The sequence below is a fragment of the Gossypium hirsutum genome, chromosome A12, assembly GCF_007990345.1.
Source record: "Gossypium hirsutum isolate 1008001.06 chromosome A12, Gossypium_hirsutum_v2.1, whole genome shotgun sequence".
Lineage (NCBI taxonomy): Eukaryota > Viridiplantae > Streptophyta > Magnoliopsida > Malvales > Malvaceae > Gossypium > Gossypium hirsutum.
The window spans coordinates 35,351,956-35,375,116 of NC_053435.1; positions in this window are offsets into that span (position 1 = coordinate 35,351,956).

A 23,161-nucleotide genomic window follows, 5' to 3' on the forward strand; every position below is an offset into this window, starting at 1 on the left:
CTTTTACTTAATTATTAAGTATGTAAAGTGTCCATTCAGTTAGCTAGTCTTTAGGCTATAAATACTTGTTATTTTTCTTTGTAAAAGAACTTTTTGGACTTTTGTTAGTGTTATGCTGCCGAATTTGTTAGGCAAAACTTTTCTCAAATTTCGTTTAAAGATTCGATTGGCTTCCTAGCGTTCTAGTGTGTCAACCGTTGTTCTTTGTCGAAACCGAACTTATCACTACTCGTAGTGTGGCATTCAAACATACCGAGGTTCCTATCTTGTTAGATAGTGGGTTGAGGTTTTCCTTTACCAATTCCAAACAGAACTAAAAGAGCTTATAAACAACGGGTCGATACCAAATCGGTATTGGTTCTTATTTGCACTTTTTGTTCAATCCCATTTCTCCATTTACCAATTGTACCTAAACCGACCATTCCATTCGTACCATGTCATAATACCATTTCGTTCTTACCCTTCATACCATTACGTCCATTTCTTCAATTCCCCCTTACCTAATTGAACCAATTCAGTCATCCATACCTATTCGGACTCTAAACCCGAACTTTCAAATTCTTGTTACCTATTCTAATTCGAACCCAAAACCAATATCTTTCTTTCCTTCATCTGACCTTTTCAATTAAACCTAACATAACTTCTTGTTGACAATCAGGCACACTAATACGACTCGACTCTTCCGAGGCAGATCGTATCATCTGGTATCAGAGCTACTAAAACGAGAAGTTCATGCGACGAAATCATTCACGAGCTAGTCCAAGTGTACGCAAGTAAGTAGGATCCGGAAAAAAACGAGTATAGAAAAAAATTTCGTATACCAAAGTTTTCTCATTTTGATTAGTTTGTTGCTGTTATTATAAAAGCAAAAATCTACGCAGACGAAGAAAAAAAATCGTGTACAAAAGTGCTTCTATTTTATTTAGTTTGTTGATATAGTACAAAAAAAAGTTATACAAGTTTGAAAAAAAACCCGAAAAAAATTCGAAAAAAGCGATTTATGCAATTCAATTGTTATTTGATCGTCAAGCTTTGAATTGATATAGTTCCCGATCCATCTTCTATTCTACTCTTCCTAATACGCCACACTTTTAACCCAATTCCCTATTCTTTCAGCCTACTCGAAACCGAATACATCAATCACTTGTTACCCCTTTTGAACCGACCACCTAGACCAAGGACTAAGCCTTAACGAATCTTCTTACAAAATCACGAGAAAAGGTTAAGAGAGGTAAAAGGCACGAGAGTTGTAAGTGCAATAGAGTGGAGGTAAAAGCCTAATCTCGAGTGTAAACACGAGTGTGAGAGAAACATCTTCTTTTCCTTTTCGAGAGATTGTGAGGTTTTGTGGTAAGGTTTACCTTAACAAAGTTTTAATGTCACAAGAGTCAGATTACAACATGGAAGATCGTCCAGCAAGACAACCCGTTCGTAACGTCCCCGACTTAAACATGCAACCCTTATTACGAGAAATGGAGCAACTCCTAGATCAAAGGCTCAATCCCATCGAAGACCGTTTGTTCCAAGTTGAAACGAATGGCCAACGTGAAAGAACACCCGAGGGGGTTAGACCAAGACGGGTGATGTGATCCGGCCAGGGTAGATGAGTCGAATTCACGTAGTTGCCCGATCGTAGTTCGAGAGAGTCGTTCGTGCCTCAGATTTTAGTAATAAAAGTAAAATAATGGATTAGAATATGCGAAAGGTTTCAAGAAGGGTAAGTTTAGTAATAGGTTCGGTTATGTGTACCAAAGATGGGTGATGGATAAATGAGTCGGTTTGGTTATAAGAAGGAAAAGTTGAAAGATGGGGAATGGAAAAATGAACTCAACGTCAGGAATGATTCAACACTAAGAAGTGTCACCCCTGTTCCTATATTGTTAAGGTGAAAAGATGGATAGATGGTGATAGAGGAATGCGCACGCGGACCAAGATCGAGTTGCCAAGTCACGGGAAACTCCTATGAAAGCTCTAGACGAATCAGATCTGAATTCAAAACAAAGAACAAGATTAAAAGCAAATCAGAATTGAATTGAAATTCCCCAAATTCAATTAAAAGAGCAACAAGAAACAAAGAAATAGAAAAAAACGAATCAAACGGAATTGAAAGTATGGAAAGGATGCGATTCTGCCAAGGGATTGATTCAGCCAAGAATGCCTAATTTCCAGTAATCAATTGATCCCCAAATTGAAAGAGATCCAATCGGCCAAACCCTAGGAATTGGGGATTTTTGAGAACGACTCTTTGCTGCCAATGAATGATGATTTAATTCGATTCTTTGAGTTGAATATGGCTGGAAAGACACAAGAACAGCAAACAAATGAGATAAAGAATCGGCACAAGTAGGAATAAAGAAATAAAACGAAATAGCAAGAAATAAAGAAAAGTCCTAAGAACCCTTGAATTCCCGAAAGAATTCACAAATTCCTTCAAACGGCTCTCATCTCCCCTCCAAAGAATATCGATGGCAAGAAGAAGGTTGAAGATGGCTCCCACAATCAAAAGATTGTTAAAACAACTTCTAAAGAAAACTAAAGAGAGAAATCTTAGAGAAAACTCAAAGAAAATTCTGCTCTCAACAAATCTGAAATTTAAGAATAATTCTAAGTGTTATGTACAAGGGTGGCCGGCCATGCCTTTAAATAGGCCTCAAGTAATCCTAATCTAACAAGTAACTAATAAAATTAAACCTAATTAATAGAATAAATAAAGGAAAATTCGGCCAAGCATATATATGGGCTGTTTTTGGGCCGAATTTTACATGTATGTTCCTAAAGCTTAAAAAATTAAATTAAACAATTAAAATGTTTATAAATTGGGCCATTTGACATTTTGGCCTGATTTTCAACTAAGTATGAAGGAATTTCTTGATTGGGCTGGAATTTGGTTATTGGGCCTCGCCTTCAAGAATTTGGGCTCGTGATCCATCTCCTTTCGAAATTAGGTCGTTGATGCTCGTAACGGAGATCCAATGCGTGTTGGCTGCAAGATTTGGTTTCTTGGACCAAGATTTCCAAGATTTGAAATCTTGATTTTCTTGATTCTTGAAATCTCTTCGAACAGCATAATTGGGCCAAGATTCGGTTTCTTGATTTTCTTGAAAACAACAAAGTGAATCTTGATTTTCTTGATTTGAGCCCATCACCTTCTTGAGCTTGGGTTGGGCCTTTGTGACTCGTATCATTCCCCCCTTCCTCAAAAAGATTCGTCCTCGAATCTGAAAAATCAAAATAAACTCGACTTTCCTCTATCGAACGAGACTAATGGCAATTGAGTCCACTGAAAAGAATAGCCATGAGATAGTAAATAGCAACGGAAACAAGCTTGTAGTCCAATCATAAGCATAACAGAATAGGTATAACGCATGTGAATGGACAGATTCAGATTACCATACAAACAATCTAATTTACTCGCCACTGCCTCGTCAAAAGATGGACATGTTTTAAGGCATTCTGTCGTCTCAAATTGTTCCCACAAACCATGAATAAATTGCGAGTAATAAATCAAATGGTAAACATAATCGTCACAAGTAGGTATTTGAAAAGATTCACATGGTTCACAGAGTTGCATAATCATACCATGCATTAATCGACGGTCTATAGATTCACTCACACATGCATTATCAAAAACAAGAATCTTTTTATCAGCCATCAAAACAGATAGATCATCAATAAATAAAATAGGACAGTCAAGCACGTTTCGATCTAAGTGTTCATCAACATGATCTTTATCACTATCCGAGGAGTACAAAAGTGTTTCAAAGGTTTCAAGCATCTTACCTTGATAAGCAAAAGAATAAGGGTCGATTTTACCTTTTTCATTTAAAACAAACCTTCGTTCATCGGGGGCATAGTGTAGTCGAATCTCCGTTGTTGAGTTAACCTTTGTCAAATGGAACTCAAACTTCATGTACAACCACATAAACTGTTTAAGGCACGAATATAAATTGAAAACAAATTTGGAAAATTTTGTTACCTTATTCTCCAAAACAGATTTGGACAAATTCGAGGATTTTACACAAGGTAAATCAAGAGAATAACAAATCACGCTTCTTTTCTTAATGACTTTATCAACCACAATCGAAGAGTAACAATTAATCGAATCAAAATGAGGGGATCTTTTAAGAACTAAGTCACCAAAAGTTTTATCAATAATTTTCAAATTTGCACTGGACTCGGTTTCTAAAATTTCCTTACCTCGCTTACCTTCGGGATCATGTAGTGTGATTTCATCTTTGCCTAAGTTGATCGTATGAAAGCGTCTTCATTTGAGAGGTATTGAAGTTGAAAGTTATCTTTCGATCTTTCGGGAACCTGAAAAGTAGCAACACAAGAAAAATTCATATCTTGGTTAGTGGAAACATTCGTCACTACCCTTTCCACGTCTTTTTCTTTTGTTTCTTTTTCTAATTCATTTTCTCTTCTTTCTTCAATTTCTTTTTCACTCTCAATCTCTTTTTGCTCTTTTTCATTCTCTTTTTCTTTTTCCTCACTTGTTTTAACAGAATTTTTCAGTTTGATTTGGTCCTCATGGACTTGTTCCGGAGTGAGCGGCACTAAGGTGAGTTTCTTTCCTTGATGCTTGAAAGAATACCTATTGGTACGACCATCGTGAGTGACTTTTCGATCCAGTTGCCATGGTTCTCCTAGCAACAAATGGCAGGCTTGAATAGGCATTACGTCGCACACAACTTTGTCTTGATACTTACCGATAGAAAAGGCGATGCGCACTTGTTGAGTGACCCTAAATTGTCCTTCGTTGCTAAGCCCTTGTAGTTGATAAGGTTGTGGATGCTTGGTAGTGGTTAAGCAAACCTTTTCCACCATCGTCGTGCTGGCTATGTTTGAGCAACTTTCACCATCAATAATAACTCTACAAAGCTTACCTTGTACATGGCAGCGAGTATGAAAGAGATGTTCTCGTTGCTGCTCGCTCTTTGGTTTTGCCAAAGATGATTGTCCACGATCATGAAAATCATCATCCATTCTAGGGACACGTTGAGGGCTGCACCTATAGGGCTGGTGATAGAGGAATGCGCGCGGACCAAGATCGAGTTGCCAGGTCACGAGAAACTCCTACCAAAGATCCTAGATGAACAGATCTGAAATAAAAAAACAAAGATTAAGATTAAACCGAATCAGATTTGAATTTAAAATTCTCAAATTCAATTAAAAGAGCAGCAAGAAGAAAAGAAATAGAATCGATGAATCAAACGAAATTGAGAAGAAAGAAAAGATGCGAATCTGCCAAGGAATTGATTTGGCCAAGAATGCCCAATTTCCAGCAATCAATTGATTCCCAAATTGAAAGAAATCCAATCCGCCAAACCCTAGGAATTGGGGATTTTTGGGTTCGAATGGGTGCTGCCAATAGGAGAAAAACTTAAACGATGAGATCTTGAGTTTAATCAATGCTGGAAAACAAACAAGAACAGCAAAATATTAGATGAGAAATCGGCACAAGTATAAGCAAAGAAAAGTAAAGAAAGAAATCGAAAACAGCAAGAATTAAAGGATAAGTCCTAAAGATCCTTGAAATCCCGAAAGATTTCACAAATATCTTCAAACGGCTCTAATCTCCCCTCCAAAGAATATCGATGGCAAGAAGAAGGTTGAAGATGGCTCCCACAATCAAAAGATTGTTAAAACAACTTCTAAAGAAAACTCAAGAGAGAATTCTTGGAGAAAACCCCAAAGAAAATTCTGCACTCAACAAATCTGAAATTTGATAGAAAAAATAATAATAAGATGTTTTTACAAAGGGTGGCTGGCCAATGCTTATATAGGCCTCCAACAAATCCTAATCTCACAAGTAACTAATAAAAAAATTAAACCTAATTAATAAAAACAAGGTAAATTCGGCCATGCACTTATATGGGCTATTTTGGGCCGAATTTTACATGTAATGCTCCTAAAGATTAAAAAATTAAATTAAACAAGTAAGATGTTTACAAATTGGGCCCTTTGACATTTTGGCCTGATTTTCAACTAAGTATGAAGAAATTTCTTGATTGGGCTGGATTTTGGTTATTGGGCCTCGCCTTCAAGAATTTGGGCTTGTGATCCATCTCCTACCGAAATTGGGTCGTTGACGCTCGTAATGGAGATCCAACGCGCTTTGGCTGCAAGATTCGATTTCTTGGACCAAGATTTCCAAGATTTGAAATCTTGATTTTCTTGATTCTTGAAATCGCTCTGAACAACAAAATTGGGCCAAGATTCGATTTCTTGATTTTCTTGAAAACAAGAAAGTGAATCTTGATTTTCTTGATTTGAGCCCATCACCTTCTTAAGCTTGGGTTGGGCCTTTGTGACTCGTATCATTCCCCCTTCCTCAAAAAGATTCGTCCTCGAATCTAAAAATCAAATGAACTCGATTTTCCTCGATCGAACGGGACTAATGGCAATTGAGTCCACTGAAAAGAATTGATACGACCCGCCCCCGGGAACGGCTATTGTTTCAGCCTACAAGCGAGGCTCGTCGTGTTTGCAAGCTGGACGTAGCTCAATCTTATTTTGTGGAGCTTCATTTAGCTCATTTCCATCTCCTTTCAAGCTCAATGAGCTCGAACTAGCTCAATTTCATTAAGACCTTATTATAGTAGCTGAAATAATTATTTGAGTGATTTAATTAGTTTATTACAGCTCAATTAATATTCATTATTTATTTGGTTTAAAATCTGGACAAATTTAATTATGCATGATAATTGAGTTATAATTATATGTTATTAATTTGTCTTAATTTCTACAGCTCATTAATATGTTTTTTATGCATGTTTTAATGTGTCAATTTTATTACATGTTTTAATTATGTCCTAAGGTGGCCGAATTTAATGTGCATAATTTTTGTGTCATTTGCTGCCAAATTAATGTGTTTAAAAATGTATTTGATTTATTGAATAAATTTTGCTGTAGGTACATCCCATTTGGACGTCCTTGGTGCATGAATGAATTAAAAGAAGATACATGTAAGGGGACGGCACATGCATGTTTGGGGAATTAAATTTGGCTGCTGTTTGAAGTATCCTAGGTGACCATTCGGCCAAAGAAGCTATTGTTTCCTACTCCCAAGTTGACCATTCAGCCGACTTTTAATTCTTTTCACATTGCTGGATTCATCTTGGCTGTTCGGTTCTATATGTTCACATGCCATGACTCTTCAAAGCTGAGTTTTCACACCTTGGTGGCTGCTCATTACCTCCTTTAATTGCTGATCACTTTTCAACAAAAGTTGCCAATTAATTGAGTTTGTTTAAGTCCATTAACCGAACCTAGCTGCTGCCATGCATCTTTCCAAGCTTCTAAGTTCATTGCTCTTTCTAGAAGATGACCATTGGAGCTCCATTCAGCCGAATTTAGTTAAGCACATTAAAGGAATTCATTTGCTTAATTCTTAAGCATTCATATGACTATTCGGCTAGCCTAGTCTTTGTCTATAAATAGTTGTTAAATTCAATTTGTAAAGGAACTTTTAACATTTTAATTAGCGAATTGCTGCCAAATTTGTGAGGCATTTTCTCTCAAATTTCGTTCGAGGCCCGTAAGACTTATCTAAGCTTTTAGTGGCATTTTTCCGAGTCTTTTCCGAACTTATCACTCGTTAACCCGAGTGTGGCGTTCACCTTTGATACCTTTGGTTCATACTTTCCTAAGTATCGAGTCAAGGTTCTTTTTAACCATTTCCAATTCATTTAGGTCCTATAAGTTTCGGGTCGACACTTTTCTTTAGTGTTGGTTCATTCTTGACCTCTTTGAACCGTTACCAATTCGTACCAAATACCATACCATTTCATACCAATTCCATACCATTTCATACCAATTCCCAAATACCAAAACGTACCAAAACCAAATACCATTTCTTAATTATCCTAAACCGAACTCTTCCATTCTATTCATACCATTTCAACTTAAACCAAATCCACATCCAACTTTGCACGAACTTATCTTACTTCTTTGTACACAAATATATTCTAACTCCTTCTCGTCTAATCTACTTCTTCGTTTACGATCGGGAATCAAACGACTCGGACTCAACTACTAAACTGAGATCATATCATTTGGTATCAGAGCTGGTAAAAACGAGAAGTACGAGCACTCGAAGTCAATTTGAAATAGGTACGTAAAAAAAAGGAGTTCGACAAAAAAAAAGAAAAAAAAATTAAAAAAAATTGAAAAAAAAATTACATACGGTTTAGGTGCGGACGAAAAGAACGTGAAAGATCCGTAAAAAAAAAGAGTCTGGAGACACTTCAATAGAAATTTTTCCAAAATCTCATTCTACACTCTTTTATATCCCCCGTAGTGAAATTTCACGCAATTAAAAAAAATTTGATATAAAAAAAAGTGTTTCGAGTTTGTAAGTTTGGCATTCTCTTCTATTCATCTTCTAAGCCACACTTAGCCTAAAGCCTTTCTTGTTTCTTTTAGCCTACCCGTAACCTAACATCAATCCCTTGTAAAGCCATTTGAAGCCGACCCATTGAACTACGATAAGGTCACGACGAGTCGCTTACGAAATCACGAGAGGAAATTGAGTGGAAAAAGGCACGAGTGTTGAGAGAGCATTAGAGAGAAGAAAAAGCCATTAAAGAGTGTAAACACGAGTGGAGTGCCGAATTATTTTCTTTTTGAGTGACTTGTGAGTTTTTGTTGTGAGGTTATAATTTCATATATCAAGAAGCCCTACAATAAACATGGCAGAAAGGCAACCTGTTCGAAATGTGCCGGACTTGAATTTGCAAGCATTGCTACGCGAGGTGGAACGATTGTTTGATCAAAAGTTAGAACCGATTCAAGATAGACTTGATCGTGTGGAAGGAAGAGCCCAACGAAGGAGAACTCCCTTAAGCCCTCCGAGAAATCGAGGATGGCAATCTGATTTAGATGATGAATCTTCCGACTCGATTGAACACGAAAGTGATCAAGGGTCCAATGCGAATGTTCAATGAAGAGGCCAACGCAACCGAGGCCAACGAAATCGAGGGAGGTTCGATGATGACTTGAAAAGCATTAAGTTGTCAATCCCTTCATTCCAAGGCCGATCGGATCCCGAAGCTTATCTCGAGTGGGAGAAAAAGATCGAGCTTATATTTGAATGCCATAACTATTCTGAGGCCAAGAAAGTTAAGTTGGCTGTTATCGAATTTTCAGACTACGCAATGGTGTGGTGGGACCAACTTACAACTAGCCGAAGGCGAAATAGCGAGCGTCCTATCCAAACATGGTCCGAGATGAAGGCTGTAATGCGACGACGTTTCATCCCTTCGTACTACCATCGGGAGTTGTACCAAAAACTTCAAAATCTTACACAAGGGACGAGAAGCGTGGAGAATTACTTCAAGGAGATGGAAGTGGCCATGATTCGAGCGGATGTGGAGAAAGATCGAGAGGCAACTATGGCTCGTTTCTTAGCCGGACTTAACCGTGAAATTGCCAACATAGTTGAGTTGCAACACTACGTAGAGATCGTCGATATGGTTCACATGGCGATCAAGGTCGAAAAGCAACTCAAGATGAAAGGAGCCGTACGTGGTTATTCCTCTTCGAATGCATCTAAGTGGAACCAAGGGGCAAGTAAGAATGTTTCAACGAATCAATCAAAAGAAAATGTGGTGCCCATGAAGTCCAACAAGTCTGTGGCTGAATCTAGCAAAGGTAAGGCCATTGAAAATACTCAATCCCGAACACGTGATATTAAGTGTTTTAAGTGTCAAGGGAGAGGGCACACAGCGAGCCAATGCCCAAATCGCAACACAATGGTGATCCTCCCTAATGGTGAAATAGAATCGGAGGAGGAAATAGACAAGAATGAAGAAGAGATTAACAGTCCTTCCAATAACGAAGATGAGATAGAGTTTGCCGTTGAAGGCGAAATGCTCATTGTTAAAAGAAGTCTTAGTGCACAAAGCTCTATAGGTGAACCGCAACGCGAGAATTTGTTTCATACCCGATGTTATGTTCATGGAAAGGTTTGTAGCGTTGTGATCGATGGCGAGAGCTGCACAAATGTTGCAAGCACACTTATGATCAAGAAGTTGTCTTTGCCGACCCTTAAGCACCCGAGTCCCTATAAGATGCAATGGCTCAATGAAGGAGTCGAACTTAAGGTAACCAAACAAGCCTTGATTCCCTTTTCAATTGGAAAGTACCAAGACGATATTTTGTGCGACGTTGTGCCCATGCATGCGGGCCATTTACTGTTTGGGAGGCCGTGGCAATTTGATCGGTGAGTCAAGCACGACGGGTTTTCTAACCAATATTCATTCAAGCACAAAGGCAAAAATATCACTTTGGCCCCATTGTCTCCACAACAAGTGATGGAAGTTCAACAACGATTAAAGCAATCCTTGGAAGATTTGAATGAACAAAAAAAGAAATTGAGAGAGAGTGAAAAAGAAAAGAAAAATGATTCAAAAGAAAAGAATCGAGATTGTGAGAAAAACAAGATCAAAGAAAAAGAAAGTGAAAGAAATTTGAGTGAGAGAAAGAAAAATATTTTGATTAATCGTTGTCTTCCTGTCTCTTCATTTTTTCAGGTTAAACCAAGCAAGGAATTACGATTACATTATATTCCTGAGAAGAGAAGGTTCATATTGCGAGAGAATGGTAAAACCGATCCTCAAATCCATAATCTCAAGGATAGACAAGGTTTGGTTTCTGAAGAACTAAAAACATCTCTATTTTGTTCAAAAGGTGATGACATTCATGAATATGACAAGTTTGGTGAAGAAGTGGAAGATTATTGGCCAGTACTAAGTTTAAATTTGCAAAACTTGATTCGACTAAGTGATCATGAAAATCATCATCCATTCTAGGGACACGTTGAGGGCTGCACCTATGGGGCTGGTTATAACTATCTTCCTTAATTGGATCTCGATATTGATGTTTTTGATTCAATTGCACCTCATTGACGGTAGCAGTCAAAGCTCGAAGAGTAGCAGCCTGTTCATCCAACTGTTGTTGGAATTTTTTAAATATGTCACTATTATTATCACCTGTAGACATTTTTTTTAAAACCTGCAAAACACTCAACACTCAAAAATAAAAGTTATCAAACCTCACCGTTAATCACTCAAAAAGAAAAAATCAAATTCTCAATGAGGTCGAATTCAATCTTGTGAGTTCTTTATCAGAGTTTATATCAACCAATTAGAGAGTGTGAACCAAACTACCAAAGAATCCTAATTTGCACTAGGATGCCAAAAACTGACGAGACACCAATTGATTCGTGTTGCACCGAGGAAGAAGTTGTGCACACGTTTAAATCCTACTAACACAAGAAACAAGAAGGTGTTAGATAACGTAAAGGAAGAATAAAGGTAAACAAATGAAAACCTACAGCTAAGAATCAATAAAAATTGCTGAAAACAGAAAACCCGAAAAACTGCGGAGTAACTTGACAACTTCGTTCGAGGTGTTCCCGATCTCCAAAAATCACGAAATTAAATCTGGAGTGTCCTTATATATTGAATTTTTGATCTGGAAATTTTGGGCACCAAATTCAACCTGCTGAATCTTTTTTTAAATTTTTATTGAATTTCGTCTTTTTTTATTTTTTGACTTTTTTGACTGATTTTTTTGTGGAAATAATTGTTTTATATTCAATAACAGTTCCAAAAACATGTATGTAAAATTTCAGATCAATCGGACAACGTTTACCCACTCAAATGAATTTTTTTTGAACAATTTTTCTGGGTAAAACTGCTGTTTATGCTTTAAAAAATAGAGATCGTTTAGAAATCAACCAAGAACACCCAAAACGCCCAAAATCTGATACCAAATGATACGGGGGTTGCGCGCAGACCAAGATCGAGTTGCCAAGTCACGAGAAACTCCTACGAAAGATCCTAGACGAACAGATCTGAAATCAAAAACAAAGATTAAGATTAAACCGAATCAGATTTGAATTTAAAATTCCCAAATTCAATTAAAAGAGCAGCAAGAAGAAAAGAAATAGAATCGATGAATCAAACGAAATTGAGAAGAAAGAAAAGATGCGAATCTGCCAAGGAATTGATTTGGCCAAGAATGCCCAATTTCCAGCAATCAATTGATTCCCAAATTGAAAGAAATCCAATCGGCCAAACCCTAGGAATTGGGGATTTTTGGGTTCGAATGGGTGCTGCCAATAGGAGAACAACTTAACGATGAGATCTTGAGTTTAATCAATGCTGGAAAACAAACAAGAACAGCAAAATATTAGATGAGAAATCGGCACAAGTATAAGCAAAGAAAAGTAAAGAAAGAAATCGAAAACAGCAAGAATTAAAGGATAAGTCCTAAAGATCCTTGAAATCCCGAAAGATTTCACAAATCTCTTCAAACGGCTCTAATCTCCCCTCCAAAGAATATCGATGGCAAGAAGAAGGTTGAAGATGGCTCCCACAATCAAAAGATTGTTAAAACAACTTCTAAAGAAAACTCAAGAGAGAATTCTTGGAGAAAACCCCAAAGAAAATTCTGCACTCAACAAATCTGAAATTTGATAGAAAAAATAATAATAAGATGTTTTTACAAAGGGTGGCTGGCCAATGCTTATATAGGCCTCCAACAAATCCTAATCTCACAAGTAACTAATAAAAAAATTCTGCTCTCAACAAATCTGAAATTTAAGAATAATTCTAAGTGTTATGTACAAGGGGTGGCCGGCCATGCCTTTAAATAGGCCTCAAGTAATCCTAATCTAACAAGTAACTAATAAAATTAAACCTAATTAATAGAATAAATAAAGGAAAATTCGGCCAAGCATATATATGGGCTATTTTTGGGCCGAATTTTACATGTATGTTCCTAAAGCTTAAAAAATTAAATTAAACAATTAAAATGTTTATAAATTGGGCCATTTGACATTTTGGCCTGATTTTCAACTAAGTATGAAGGAATTTCTTGATTGGGCTGGAATTTGGTTATTGGGCCTCGCCTTCAAGAATTTGGGCTCGTGATCCATCTCCTTCCGAAATTAGGTCGTTGATGCTCGTAACGGAGATCCAATGCGTGTTGGCTGCAAGATTTGGTTTCTTGGACCAAGATTTCCAAGATTTGAAATCTTGATTTTCTTGATTCTTGAAATCTCTTCGAACAGCATAATTGGGCCAAGATTCGGTTTCTTGATTTTCTTGAAAACAAGAAAGTGAATCTTGATTTTCTTGATTTGAGCCCATCACCTTCTTGAGCTTGGGTTGGGCCTTTGTGACTCATATCAGATGGATAGGTGAACGCCACACCAAGATTGGTGATAAGTTCAAACAAGACGATTGACTCCACTAGCACAAGCCAGATAAGTCTTTCAAAATTGTACGAGATAGGAGAGGAAGCAACCTCGCAAGAACAAATGTTCATTAACAATTTTGGAAAAAGTCCTTTACAAATGAAATCAACAAACTATTTATACTAGTTTCTTATTGATGTGATCCAGCTCGGTTGATTGAGTCGATTCACTTGATTGCCCGATCGTCGACGAGAAGTTTGTTCGATTTTGTAGATAGATAGAGTTAGATGATTTTTTTATAGCGGAAGTTGAGGAAATGGGTTCAAAAGATGGTTTGGATAGATGTTTGATAGGCTCGGTGAAATAAAAAAATATTGTTTATAATTTAATAGTTAAAATGGAATGGAAAAATAGAACTCAAGCGAAGAACGATTCAATACTATATGAAGTATTGCCCCGGGACTTATATTGCTTAAGGTGGGTTTAATGGAAGTCGAAGATGGACCTTGACCCGTTACCTATAGAGAGGTAGGAACCAAAGGTATAAAAAGGTGGATGAACGCCACACCAGGATGGTGATAAGTTCAAGAAGTCGGGTTGACGCCACTAGCGAGCTAGATAAGTCAGAACGAGACTCGTACGAAATAGGATAGGAGGAAACCTCACAATCAAGTTTTCAATAATCAAATTCTGTAACCTTTTACAATAAACAAGTAAGCTATTTATAAGCCTAAAATGCCTATTGATATTCGGCATCTATGTTGTTCACACTAACTTAAATTCTGTTCACACAGGTATTTAACATGTTCACACAAATAGCATTAAAATTCAGTTCATGCTTGAAGATGGTACATGAATTGGCCGAACCATCATGATGCTTCACTTGATGCATTCATGCATCCTTAGCCTTGAAGAATCTCCATAATTCCATGAATGTGCAGCTCTTTAATGATCCTACATCTCCCTTGGCTGAATGAGGCATTAATGTGCCTAAAATACTTGAATGGTCATCTTGAAAATGCATGAATCATGCATGAAACGTCCCATGTATTTTCCCCCATAAATATGATCCATGAATCTTCAAATACATGAACTTTCAGCAACTCCCTCTTCTATGAACGTCCCAAATGCATGTGCTCCTTTAAATGCCATCCATTGAACCTCAATTGTGCATGCACACTCCCATACATTGCACCAATCCGTTCATGAACCTGCAGCAAATTAAATCAGCAAGTTAAATGCATTTCAAACACATTAAATTAGCAGCATATGAACTCAATAATTTGCACATTAAATTTGGCCATACATATTAACAATTTCATACATATTTAAAACATCATAATTAATTAAGTATTTAATTTAGATATAATTAAAACACTTAATTAATTATTTGTCCAGATTTAACAAATTAATTAACTTAAAATAAACAACTAATTCAACTAAAGACAAATTAAATGATTTATTTCAGGAAAATAAATGCAAGCTAAAGAAAGCTAAAAATAAGCTCATTAGGTTAAGATTGAGCTGAATTGAGCTTGAATGAGTTGACTTGAGCTCGAGTGAGCTGGAAACAAGCTAAACAGAGCTCAATGAGAAGGAATTGAACTAATTCAGCTTGCATGGATTTGCAAACAATGCTTAGGGTGCTGGTCCAAAAGTGTGCCCAAGGCGTGGCCGTATCACTTATGCTAACCGAATAGTCCATTCATGAACTTAACGATTAAGTAATGAACCTAATTAAGACATGAACTTTCTAGAAAAATGACCAATGGTGTCCTTGTCCATGTTCGGCCGAATGGGAGATGAATGGGCAGCTTCATGTATGAGCAAGCTTTGGAAGCCAATGGGATTGTCTAGGTTTGGCCATGGGATGCATGAAACTCCCAAAGGGTGTCTCTTGGCCGAATAGGTGCTTAGGAAACTCCAAGGGTCCTCCCACATGCATCGGTTGTACATAGAACTTGGAAGGGCCTTGAACCTAGCCGTACATGCACTTGCATTGATTACCCCCATTCATGCATGTGTGCCATCCAAGGGAGATGCACCTTTCAATATGCATTAACCTTCCATGTACATGAATGTATGTCCTCCAAACATTGAACCGGTCCATGCATGTATCCTCCCGTTCAATGAACTTTTCCGTTCATGCACCTTGCATTAAATGCCATGAATGTATCTTCCAAATTCGGCTAACCTACAAAATTAAATAACATAATTAAATAACACACAACTATTCATATAATTATAATTTAAAATAATAACTAAATAACTTAATATCACTAACTAAATTTGAACACAATAATTATAAGTCAACTTATAATAAATTCAGCTAGCTCAAATAGTCAAAAACACTTAGTGAGCTAAATTGAGCTAGGGAATTCGGCATGAGCTGTAACAAACTTAGTTATAAGCTAGATTAATACTTAATTTATTGAAATGAAAAAGGAATGAGCTGAAACGAGCTAAATTTGAGCTCAAACGAGCTAAAACGAGCTCAAGTGAGCTGATGGGAACTGAATGGCACATGGGGGAGCTGAAGAGGAGCTGAGGTCGGATTGCAAAATGGTGCATGGAGTCTTCAAGGAGTTATTCTTAGCTCCTCCAACATTATAGAGCTGGTTATCATCCCAAATGCGCATCACAAAGGCGGATATAACATCTTGAAATTGCTTGGTTCGAGCTCGGGTCATGGGACCTTTTGGCAGCTCAATATATCCTTGGTGTGCATTCGAGGATGCCTTGGGTGTGCTCACATCATTTCCCCCGTCTTCAAAGCGACTTGTCCTCAAGTCGAGCCATTTGTCCGCTGGAAAATACTTTCTCTCACGCGGTTTTCCTCGGTCAAATGGGACAAAGGCTATCACGCAAACTTTTCTGCATTTACTCACCAAATTTGACAATAAAAAGTGCAACGAACTCAAATTCAAATAACACACATAAAATCCAGTCCAAAGATCACATGGCAAAAATTTTATTCGTTCATAACATGGATGCTTCATATTATCGGACAATTTCAATATGCCATCAATATGAACAATTGAACAAAATGAAAACAGGGATAATAATCATGCAATTTAGCAAACAAGAATGCATTCCTCGTCTCAACCACAACATTCCAAATGGACCAAAACAAAGGACATATTCACTTGGCTTTTTGATTTGAACAATCTCACCTTGCCGTATTCGATTAAATGGACTTACAGTTGTAGGATGAACAATATGACCACCTTCCACAAAGCCATCATCAAAAACACCGTTTTCTTCATATTTTAAACAAAACAAAGATATTGTTGACTTACCTTGATTAACTTGGAAGTTACATGATGTTAGTTCGATGTTACCTCGTTTGCGCAAAACAAACCTTCGCTCCTTAGCAAGGTAATGTAATCGATACTTTGAACTCGAATAAACCTGAAAAGGTGAAAAATCAAATAAGTAACTCGCACTCTTCAAAATGAAATTACCACAAAGATGGAAGATGTCAAGGTCACCATGGATAATGTACTTAAAAGGACAAATTGATATGCTATTCACAAGTTGATCGCATGAATCAATTCTGGGTTTAAAAACAAAATTTCCAGAATCAAAGGCTTGATTTTGACTTTGTAAACTAACCACAAGATTTATTTTCAAAAATGAAGATAAAATTCGCAATGGATGAAAAGGTACAACAAATTTATCTACATGGAAATTATGATGGTTACCTTCTCTTGGTAACAACTTAAAGTGGCTAGCTCCAGGCTTAAATACTCGATTTTGATCACTTATCCCAAAATACAGCAAGAATTTCAATTTCTCAAATAAATCACAAAAGTAGATCAAAGAAGGTTTAGGCAGACGAACATGCAAACATTCATACTTCACAAAATTCAATCGAATAGGCAGATCAATACATGGAAACTTCGTACAAAAATTTAAAGATTTCTCTTGAATGACAAAATCAAACGGATTATTCATTGTATGCGAAAACCTTTGAACACATATGTTGAACAAAGAAGTTGTGTACATGTCTCCTTTCAAAAGTTCAAAATCATCACAGACCAATTGAATAGGCATGTTTAAGAAAAAAGGTTTAGCACATATATTCAAAGAGTTTAAGAATTCAAACACATCAAAATTTTTATGTGCAAAACTATTATCACACACCGCCACGATTTGCATAGGCAAAACCAACTCAACAGAAAGGTTAAACATTCCATAAGACAAATTTTTCGTGGTTCTTCTTGTGACAAGGTCATTAACATCAAAATTTGAACAGTAACTAACCAAATCAAAATTTTGAGACCTTTCAGAAATTGAACCATCAAAACCTTTTGATACGAGCACGCCCCACGAACTTCATCGAGCAAGTCTGTCAAGCCGAGCATTGACATGTTGGCAAGCTGATCCCAGCTCGTTTCCAGCTCCACGAGCTCCGTCTAGCTCAAATCCAGCTTATTCAAGCTCGATCCAACTTGCCTGAGCTAAACCGAGCTCACTCCTAGCTCATATTTAGCTCACGAGCTAAACCTTAGCTCAACTTCAGCTTAGGAGTTTAGCCTCAGCTCAACTTTAGCTCACGAGCTAAAACTTAGCTCATTTTAGTTTAAACTCAGTTTTGTCTTTAATACATTAAATAAAATTTGCACATATTCATTCAAGCATTAAACTTGTCTTATATTAATATTTGTTATTAATATATCATTGTCATTATATAAATTGATTATGTTCACATAGCCGAATTAATGCATGACATTAATGTGTTCACATCATGCCGAATTTATGAGTGTTCATGAGATGTCTTAATGACTTGTTTATTTCATGTAGGTACATTCCTTTGGACAGTACAATGTATGAATGAAGAAACATCTTTTTTGGGCATTCCACACTCATGAATGAAGAAGTATTAAATGCTGGTGCATGTACGGCTAGATGCAATGTTTCTACAAATTCATGCATGTGTCGAATGCATGTATGGACATTAAAGGCTAGTCCATGAATGGATCAAATGCATGGGATGATAGAATGCATGAATGGCTTAAGTGCATGTATGGTGGCTGTCTCTTAACTTTCCAAGGCACTTATTCGGCCAAGAAGTAGCTGCTAACTAATTCTATGTTGACCATAGAGCTCCTTGAACATGTTCACACTTTGAATTGTCCTATAGGCTACTACACATGCATGGATGGGTTCAAGAACGTCCAAGGGAAGGAATTAACTCAATAATTCAACACATTGATTGAATTAAGTGCATGCACAAAGGGGAGAACGAATTTACTAGGTTCATGCTACCATTTATGAACTTACATGCCATTAAAGTGTTTAATTATGAAGATACATGGTCCATACAAGTGCATGAACGTCCCAAGGAGATGAATGCAACCTTTTGGTGCACATACAAGTCACTTGAAGCCTTTCTTTATGACTAAGCATTCATGCACAAACTAAGGGGAAGAAAGTGTCCATTCAGCTAGTGCATGAATCTGCCGAATTTATGAACTATTTTAATACATTAGTGTGAACGTTTTTATTATTGTGTGAACACCTAGATGCCAAATTTGAATGGTCATCTATGTGCCTATAAATATTTGTTTTCTTTCGTTTGTAAAGGACTTTTGACTTTTGATCATTTGAATGAACTTTGTTCAAAGAGTGAGTTTTCTCCTCTCTAAATTCGTACGAGTTTCGATCTGACTTATCTAGCGTGCTAGTGGCGTCTATCGTTCTCTTTTGAACTTATCACCTTGCTTTGGTGTGGCGTTCAACCTTCTACAATTCCGCAATCCCACCTTGAACCGAATAGAAATCGGGGCGACACTTTTAGTGTTGAATCGTTTCTGGTGTTTAAGCTCATTTATCCATTCCACCGACTATCCTAGATTTTACCCAACTATAATATCTTTTTACAAAACCGAGCCTTCATTTATCAACTTCCATTTTTCTTATTTTTATACTTAAATCGAGCCTACTACCCTTATAAATTTACCATCACTTTAGCCAACCTTTAAAACCATTTGAGAGCTTCTGCATCTTTAGCCTTATTTCATCCTATTTCCGATAACTCAACTATTCCTCGTCGACGATCGGGCAATCAAGTGAATCGACTCAATCAACCGAGCCGGATCACATCATTTGGTATCAGAGCTACTAAAACGAGGAATGCCGACGTTCGTACCAAGCTCGGAGTAGGTTCGTAACGAAAAAAAAAGGAAGTAAAAAAAATCAAAAAAAAAAAAATTTTTTGAGTTGGAATTTAATTTTTTTTCTTCTCTTCCTTGTATTTTGTTTACTATTGTATTGGATTTAAAAAAAGGAGAAGAAATTCAGAAAAAAAATTCAAAAAAAATCGAAAAAAAAGGAAAAAAAAGGAAAAAAAAAAGTGACAAAAAAATCGAGTTAAAAAAAAGAAAAAGAAAAAAAACAAAAGTGAAAAGTCTTGTGAGTTTTATTTTATTTTTTTTTTGTTGCTTCCGAGCATCCATTCATTTTACCATTCCCTCTACCCCCCAAACGCCACACATACTTTGATTTTTATTTTTCTTTGTTTAGCCTACCCTACACCCGACGTTATCCCTTGTAACCCATTTGAAGCCGACCCTCTAAGCCGCAATAAGTCTTCTTGAAACAAAATACGAATTCACGAGAGTGAGACGAGCGAAAAAAGGCACGAGTGGTGAGTACATTAGAGCGAGCAAAAGCCATTAGACAAGTGTAAACACGAGTGGAGTGTTATCCAATTTTCTTTCCGAGCGAAATTGTGAGGTTTGTGGTGAGGTACTTCATTTTTTTTATTTTGTTTTGTGATCTAACATTTTCTTTTTAGCAACAAAAATCATGTCATACGAAGAGTTCACCGAATCGGAATACCAATATTTGGTTCAAGAAAAGCGAAGAATGGCGACTAAACGAGACCAAAGTGATCGAGTTTCTTCAAGTCGTAAAACGGAACCAAGAACCCCACGGAGATATACCCCCGACTACTACTTAAGAAAAAGTTCCTATTGTGATTCCCTTTCGCCATCTACTTCGAGACAAAGAGATTTATACTATGACGCATATTCATCAGCGAATTCGAGAAGTGACTTCGATCGAAAGTCCTTTTCATCAAGAAATTTGAGAAGACGAGAAGCCGATTACGATTTTGATTCATTCCAAGATGGTGTTCGAAGAGAAAGACATACTCCTACTAGATCTTCAAAGAAATCTTACCCGGAGTATTCTTCACGAAGTTTTGATTGTGAATCATATGCAAATAGTTCTTCATCTTTCGAACAAGATTTGTATTCTCATCATTCTTTTGTACATTCTTGTAAAGAGAAAACAAAGAAAAGAAAAGAAAAAGAAAAAGCAAGAGAAGAAAAAGAAAATGAAATAAAAAGAAAAGAGAGGCAAGAGGCAAGTAAGAGAGAAAATGAGCGAATCTTGAGAGAACTTGAAAAAGCCTTTGAAAAAGCCTTTGAAAAGCAAAAAGAAAATGAAAAAGGAAATGAAAAGAAATTTGAGAGTGAAAAAGAAGATGAAAAAGAAATTGAAACAAAAGAAACGAGTGATCCAGAAGAAAAAGAATCGAGTGAGAAAACAAGTGAGCAAGTGAGGATTATTTCCACTAACCCACCTGTTCGATCTTCTTGTGAGTTAACTTTTCAGGTTCCTAGAAGTTTGTGCGACCAATTCCATCTACATTACCTTCCAAACGAGAGGTGTTTTAGGCTGTTCGAAAAAGGTATGTTCGCGAATGACTACCACCCACTTGCGATTGAAGGTAAGGAAGGTAAGGATTCTTTATTTATCGAATCAAAGTCACTTGATTTGGATAATTTTTGTTCACTTACTGTTGTTAACGATTTTGTTTTAAAAGGTGCCATATACAGTTTTTTTTATGACGATTACTACATTGGCAAATTTGTTGACAACATTGGATTAGTTTTCCCTAAGCAAATTTTGAACATGTTTGATCAAAGTCTGTCACGTAAAAATTCTCATGTGTTTGACCCTGCAAACTTTTTGAACTCATGTGTTAAATCTTTATGTTTAAATATGCCTGCTCAATTGATTTGTGATAAATCTGCCTGTTTGAAAAGTTGCATGTTCGTTAAAAATTCTTTGTTTGGCATCCATGTTAAAAGATCTTCACATGATATGTGCAATTGTGTTCTTCATGAACAATCTTTGAGTTTTTGTGCAAAATTTCCATGTAGTGATTTGCATTCCCGATTAATACTCTTGAAGTATGAACCTTTGCATTTTGGTATGCTCGGTTTTGTCAAATCAACATGTGTGTTTAAACTAGTGAAATATAATTCGTGTGGTGAGTTGATTATATCTTCTTCTAATATGTTGCTTGTTGGAATTCCTAATCAAGTTCGTGTGTTCAAGCCTGGTATTTGCTACATGAATTCATTTTATGGAAACATTAAGCGCTTTGCATCATTTACATTGAAATTATGTTTGCTTGAAGTTCGAATTTTTGATAAGAAGGTGAAATTCAATGATTTGGGTTTCAATTTTGATTCATTTATTAATCACCTTGTTTGGCCACATTTGAAATTTTCATTTCATTTCGAGAAGGTAAGGCCAACCTATGTTTTTGGAATTGAATCAAACTTCCATGGTAACTTTCCTTTTCCATTTAAGTCCATAGTTTTCGATAATACTAACCCGTCTTATTTTTGTGAATTCCACCCCTCGAGGAGCAAGACATGTCATGGTGCGTCACCACCTATTCAAATTTATCGAAGTAATAGGTTTGTCTTACGTTATCTATCCAAAGAGAGAAGATTCATTTTGACTGAGAAAGGTAAACCCAATCCTCAATTTTCTTCTCTTCATATTCGTCAAGGTAAGTCATCTGAAAATTTTCAAATATCTTTGCTCACTTCGATTGAAGTTGAAAATTCCATTGATTGGTTGTTTGGAAATTATTTATACTTTGATGTGATGGATTTTTCCTTTTGGAATTGTGATGATGTGATTATTACGTTGGAATTTGGAGACTCCCCTCATGTTGTTCAAAAACGAAAGGAAGAATTAGCATACCTTTGGCCATGGCATACCTTGCATGAGCAAGACAAAGGACCAAATGAGTTACTATATTCGATTAAAGAAATTAAAATGTTTTGGATGAGGAATAATGTGTTTAAGTGCCTACCATCGTTTTTAACCAATTATCCCTTGATCCAACTTAGTTTTCATGTTTGTAACGATGGTCTAACGAAACTCTTTGATAAATTTATGTATGTTTACTTTGTCCAATTGAGATTTTTGGCATATGTTCGATTGACTGAATATTTTATGAACTATCGAACACATTTGAATTTGACTCCTTTGAGTTTCTTTTTATTGGCTATGGTAAGAATTTTTCAGGTTTGTGTGACATCTTCCATCCCATTTGACCGAGGAAAACCATGCATGAGTCAAAGTTCTCCCATGGACAAACGGCTCGACTTGAGGACAAGTCGCCTAAAAGAGGGGGGAATGATACGAGCACGCCCCGCGAACTTCATCGAGCAAGTCTGTCAAGCCGAGCATTGACATGTTGGCAAGCTGATCCTAGCTCGTTTCCAGCTCCACGAGCTCCGTCTAGCTTAAATCCAGCTTACTCAAGCTCGATCCAACTTGCCTGAGCTAAACCGAGCTCACTCCTAGCTCATATTTAGCTCACGAGCTAAACCTTAGCTCAACTTCAGCTTAGAGTTTAGCCTCAGCTCAACTTTAGCTCACGAGCTAAAACTTAGCTCATTTTAGTTTAAACTCGGTTTTGTCTTTAATACATTAAATAAAATTTGTACATATTCATTCAAGCATTAAACTTGTCTTATATTAATATTTGTTATTAATATATCATTGTCATTATATAAATTGATTATGTTCACATAGCCGAATTAATGCATGACATTAATGTGTTCACATCATGCCGAATTTATGAGTGTTCATGAGATGTCTTTATGACTTGTTTATTTCATGTAGGTACATTCC